The sequence below is a fragment of the Lemur catta genome, chromosome 19, assembly GCF_020740605.2.
Source record: "Lemur catta isolate mLemCat1 chromosome 19, mLemCat1.pri, whole genome shotgun sequence".
Taxonomy (NCBI): Eukaryota; Metazoa; Chordata; class Mammalia; order Primates; family Lemuridae; genus Lemur; species Lemur catta.
In genome coordinates, this window is record NC_059146.1 from 8,429,890 (window position 1) to 8,436,380 (window position 6,491).

Here is a 6,491-nt window from a genome sequence, read left to right on the forward strand (position 1 = left end):
TCTACTCATTTTTACATTCATTTATACTTTTTGTATAAATTAACTTTATTTTGATATGTCAATATTGCTTGTAGGTTATATTTATTGACAATTTATGTTTTTATTCAAGCTGTAAAAAATATAATTGCAGGCTGGGCGCGGTGGCTCACGCCTGTAATCCTAGCCCTCTGGGAGGCCGAGGCGGGTGGATCGCTCGAGGTGAGGAGTTCGAGACCAGCCTGAGCGAGACCCCGTCTCTGCTAAAAATAGAAATAAAAATTATCTGGACAACTAAAAATATATATAGAAAAAATTAGCCAGGCATGTTGGCGCATGCCTGTAGTCCCAGCTACTCGGGAGGCTGAGGCAGTAGGATCGCTTAAGCCCAGGAATTTGAGGTTGCTGTGTGCTAGGCTGATGCCATGGCACTCACTCTAGCCCAGGTAACAAAGTGAGACTCTGTCTCAAAAAAAAAAAAAATATATATATATATATAATTGCAGACTATAATACATTAAATAATATCAGATTAACTCATTTTAATAGATAGTTTATTTCATTCTAAAATACACAAAGAGATGAAAAGCAAATAAAATATAAGGGCTTTTAGTCATTTTAGGCTTAGACAGATTATGCAGAAAACTTTTGGAGTCTTCTTACCTAGACAACTTGACACTAAAATAATAAAAAAAAGTATCAATCCAGAATAGTTAAATCTTATAAAAATAGCAAAGAATCATGGAATAGTTTAGTATTATTGTTTATTTACTTTTTAAAGTAGGAGTATATAAGAGCATGGGTGTGTGTTTGTTTTCTTTTAGATTCTAGGCTTCTTTGGAACAAGTACACTTTTTAGAAATTGCTCAATAAACATCTGTTGAAGTTATTAGTCAATAGGATTTTAATGTTAAGTGATTTTTTAATGTTAAGTGATTTTGAATCAAAGTGAGTAAACTAAATATTATTTAACATACTTCTTTTTACATATTATAGGTTCAAAAATTGCAAAAAAAAAAAAAAAGAAAAGAAAACTATGTAATTCTTTTTCCACCCTGCATACTCATCCATTTTCTTTCTACCATAAAATAATCATGTGCTAATTTTTCAATAATTTTAGCGATCTCAACTAGGCTCATGTTTAATTCTCATTATTAAATATATTCAAATGTTCCATTTCCTTCCAAAAGATATGTAGTAAAATTCTTAAAGGCCCACTTTGCAAAGAAAAGGTCATATGCTGTAGATGAAAGAACTTCTGAACAGGATGAACAAGATGAAACTTGCCTTAGTTTCCTTATCTATAAAAACAGAGTATTGGACTCTCTCTCTCCAATCACTGCTCTAACACCCTATGATTTTATGTTTTTCAAATGAGTGAAGAATTACTCATGTTCTTTATGAATAAGATGAACTGTTACTTTGGATTAGCCGAAACAACGCTTGTGGCTTCAGTGCCCCTTATCATGAAAGAGGCTGCTGTTCCTCCAAAAAGGGCTGCTGCTTCCTGCCTGAAATACATACATCCAGGAGTGAACAAATTCAGGTGGCCCCTTTACTAAAATTTCAGCAATATGTTTGAGAGTCAGTGAAAAAAGGGACGCATTTTCAGCAAGATGCAGGTTCACGGAGCATGGTACCTACGCCACAGATGACCACGGGACCCAATGTCGCAGCAAAGGGAGAGCAAAAGGAAGGGTACAAAAAAAAAGGGGTCGGTTACGGTCTGCTTCTTGTTTTATAGTACCCGGACTGGGACCTCCCTAGCAGCTAAAGACATCACCATGAAACCACTTTGACTGGACAGTTGGGCGTTGCATTACCAAGCATGTGGATTGTTCTAGGTCAATTTCCCAACTCTGTGGTACCTATGCTGCTTGGCGGGTGGGCTAGAGAGTCCTCTGCATTCTTTTTCAGCGGGTGCGCTAAGTTGATTGGCAGATTCATCGGGTATTCCCTCCTCCCCCAGATACAGCAGTGGCTCAGGGCAGGATCAAAGTGGGGCAAGACCAAGATGGGGGCCTGGGGCCCACCATTCTCCTTCCCAGGTAGAGCAATTGAAATAAGGCAAACGGCCTGCTTTCACCCCTAGGAGACCCAGAATCCCTTGCTAACTACCTAACACTGGCAAGGATTGGAGTAAGTCAATTAGGTCCTTTAGTGGTTTCTGCTCAGACAGGGAAACTGAGAAGCCTCTGGCAAAAACAGATGGTCTTATAGCCAGTAGGAAGTGAGAATATCTTACAGGATTCTACAAGGGGAAACAAAGAAAGATAAGCCATTTTGTTTTAGTGTGAAAGACTTGAAAATGATAGTGAGGGAAAGGAAGCATAAGTGACATCTAAGATGTGTTAAAAGAAAACTTCTACTCTGTCAAAGTCCCAAATGTGATGAGCAGTAACAACAAAGAATATCAGCAAGGGACTGTTCTCCAGATGCAGTAAGAAAGAGATGTCAGTGAGGGCAAAAAAAATCCTTTTAAGACAGAAGGCTTTTATTTTTTCCATCCATTTTTTAATAACAAAGAATTAACCTTTATGAGCAATTGCAATCAAAACTAACAAAAAAAATTGATGGAATAGTTTCAGAGTCCATCTTATCAGATAATAGTCATGCTAGCAGGAAACAAAGACTTGTGTGGCTTTTAAGTAACAAACTTTGGATACTGTTTTTTGTTTGTGTTTTTGTTTGTTTGTTTGATTTTTTTTTTCTTAGCAATGGGTTAATCGTTTTCTTGATTCTATAATATGCAGTTTTTACCAGTAAGGTTGTAAAATGCCTGGGTAACACATTTCATTTTGAATTGTGAAGGGAGTGTAACTAAATCATTTTGAAGTTTTTTTATATGTTAAACAAAGTCCCTGGTGATCTTGATAAGAAAAGATAAGGTAGCTCCAGGTCCACTTAGACATAAATCTCTAAAATGAGCTTGTTCCATTAAGATCTAAAAATCTATTAACCTTTAGCAATTTGGTTAATGCTTCCTTTTAGGTCGAGTTGTTCCCTCAGGATATTTTGGGGGTTTAGGAAATAATTTAAATATAAAACAAGGAAGAGTTTATCTTTTTCTAAAAATTGAATCTTATGAATAGTTTCTCATAGGGAATTCCTCTAATGTTTAAATATTTATTAAGAAATTTGTTTAAAAATTGTGAGTAGGGAAGCTAACCTTTAAAAATGAGAAGTTCTAAGAAAGAAATATTCAAATATGTATGCTTTTCATACAAAAACATGTATGAGTATTAAAACATACATGTATTTTAACTTTGCAGTTAGGAAAACCCTTTAAGTTTTTCCTTTAACCTACAGTTAGGAAAGTCAAAGTTTTTTTTTTTTTGTTTTTTTGAGGCAGGGTCTCACTCTGTTGCCCCAGCTAGAGTGCAGTGGTGTCATCACAGCTCACTGCAACCCTAAATTCCTGTACTTAAGCGATTCTCCTGCCTCAGCCTCCTGAGTAGCTGGGACTACAGGCGTGTACCACCATACCTGGCTAATTTTTCTGTTTTTTGTAGAGATGGGGGTCTCGCTCTTGCTTAGGCTGGTCTCAAACACCTGACCTCAAACAATCATCCCTCCTTGGCCTCCCAAAGTGCTAGGATTACAGGCATGAGCCACCATGCCTGGCCTTCAAATATTCCTAAACTAGATATTCTGAAAAGTCAAGCATATCAGTGGGGAAAGTACTCTTTCTCTAAACATATTCTTTATTCTGTCCAAATGTATATCTGACAGGACATTTTCCCCTTATTATCTGTCAGTGAGAGGCATTATAATATAGTAGAAAAAGCATTGTCTTGGGCTTATGTCCTTGATCTGTTATTATGCGAAATAGGTTACATCTGATCCTCCATTACTTCATCAGTACACACAGGAACGCTAATCATGCACTTAGGAGATATTAAATTTTTATAAAGATACAGCATGATGGAGTCAAAAGCACATAATAAGTGAAATATTTTTTTCTGTCTTTTTTTGTATTCCCTAATATAGTAAAAGCAGTGGCCTTTTTACAAGTTATAAAATGAATACTAAAATGAAGAATAAATAAAACAGTTGCATTAAAAAAGGGATATCAGAGCACTAAAGTAACTTAGAGATTATCTAGGCTCAAACACCAAGGTATAAATGAAAAAAAACATGAAGAAGGGATTATTTTGACAGGACCATATATTAATGACAGAAATAGAAAAATAGCATGGTCTTCCAATGATTCAATCAATGAAAGCTTATTCTACATGCTTCTGAATATCCATTCATTAATAATGATAAAATTATTTACTGAACATCTAAAATGTGAAGTCAAAGAGCTAGCTACTAGAGACATAATAATGACCAGGTGACTTGAGTCCTCTTGTGAAGGAGCTTATCTTCTAGGAGAGAAAATGGAAGAATAAAAAGACAATCACTCATAAAATGAAATAAGCTTTAAACATGTAAAGGAATTAAAACCATATTATATTGTACTCATTTTGACAGCACATATACTAAAATTGGAACAATACAGGGAAGATTATCATGGACCTTAAAAAAGGATTACATGTAAATTTGTAAAGCATTTCATTTTTTTCAATAATGAAAACACTCAACAAACTAGGAATAGAAGGGAATATCTCCAACCAGATAAAGAGCATCTACGAGAGCCCACACTAGCATCATATCTAATGGTGATACTTTCCCATGAAGATCAGGAATAAGATCTTTTCTCCTACCACTTTTATTCAACATTTTAATGGAGATTCTGCCAGGTAAATTAGGTAAGAAAAAGAAAAAAAAAGGGCATCCAGATTGGAAAGAATGCAGTAAAAATATACCTATTTGCAGAAGCCACACTAGTGTATATAGAAAATTTTAATGAATCAAGTAAAAAAAAAAAACTATTAGAACTAACAAATGAATCCAGCGAGTTTTCAGGATATAAGATCAATATATGAAAATCAGTTGTATTTCTTAACACTTGAAATGACCAACACAAAAATGAAATGAAAAAATCAATTACAATAGTATCAAAAAGAATAAAATATAGGAATAATTTTCTTAAAAAGAGGTATAAAAGAGGTACTCTGAGAAGTATAAACCATACAAACCATTGTTAAAAGAAATTTAAAAAATCTACATTATTGGAAAAACATTCTATGTTCTTGGATTGGAAGACTTTGTTAAGATGGCAGTATTCTCCACATTGATCTACAGGTTCAATGCAATCTGTTGTAGAATCCCAGCTGACTTCTTTGTATACATTGACAGCTTGATTCTAAAATTCTATGGAATTGCAAGTGATCCAGGATAGCCAAACCAATCTTGATTAAAAAAAAAAATAAGAAGAAGAAGAAGAAGAAAGGCTCATTTTCCTGATTTCAAAACTTATTATGAAGCAATGGTAATCAAGATAGTGTGGTGCCACACATGGATAGACATGTATACCTACAGGATAGAAATAACAGTTCAGAATAAATCCACATATGTATGATTAACTTATTTTGAATAAGGGTGTCAAGACTATCCAATGGTAGAAAAATAGTCTTTTCAACAAATAGTGCTTGGACAACTGGATAGTCACATGCAAAGCAATGAAGGTAGATCCTTACCTCATATCATATATGGAAATTAACTCAAAATATATCAAAAATCTAAATTTAAGAGCTAAAACTATACAACTATTTGCAGAAAACATAGGGACTAAATCTTCATAATTTTGGATTTGACAAATGATTCTCAGATATGACACCAAAAATACAAAACAACAAGAACAAAAATAAATAAATTGTACTTTATCAATTAAAACATGTATTTAAAAGAACACCATCAAGAGGGTAAAAGGTAACATAAAGAATAAAAGTAAAATATTTGCAAATCATATATCTAATAAAGGACTCGAATCTAGAGTATGTGTGTGTGTATATACATACACACATATAAACAATATATATAATATATATAAGCTCTTACAACTTTATAGTACAAAAGACATATAACCCAGTTTAAAAATGGACAAAGGATAGGAACAGAGATTTTCCCAAGAAATATATACAAATGGCCAATAAACACATAAAATGATGCTCTCCATCATCAGTCAGCAGAGAACTGCAAATCAAAACCTCAGCAAGATACACCCTCCAGAACGACTACAATCAAAAATCAGACAGTAATAAGTTTTGATGAGGATATGGAGAAATGAGAAGTCTCATATGCTGCTGGTATGAATATAAAATGACACAGCCACTTAGGAAAACAGTCTGGCAGCTTCTCAAACAAATACAGAGTTATTATATGACCCAGCAATTCCACTCTTAGGTATATACCCAAGAGAAATGAAAACATACATATACACAAAAACTTGTACGTGAATATTTGCAGTAGCATTCTTTATAATACCCAAAAAGGTGGAAGTAACCCAAAAGTCTATCAACAGATGAATGGAAGTCTGCAACTTCCAAGATCCATCACATTGACAGAGCTCTTCTGAAAGTAAAAGCAATTTAGAAAAAAAGAGCAAAGTGTTTGGGGCAGAGAAGTTT

General features: G+C 34.2%; 1 non-coding gene across 1 annotated transcript; it reads left to right on the forward strand.

The window, feature by feature from the left end:
- Positions 1-4,436: 4,436 nt before the first annotated feature.
- On the forward strand, positions 4,437-4,543 carry LOC123624879. The gene has a single exon (XR_006730244.1). It is a non-coding gene; the product is annotated as a U6 spliceosomal RNA (small nuclear RNA).
- Positions 4,544-6,491: the final 1,948 nt, after the last annotated feature.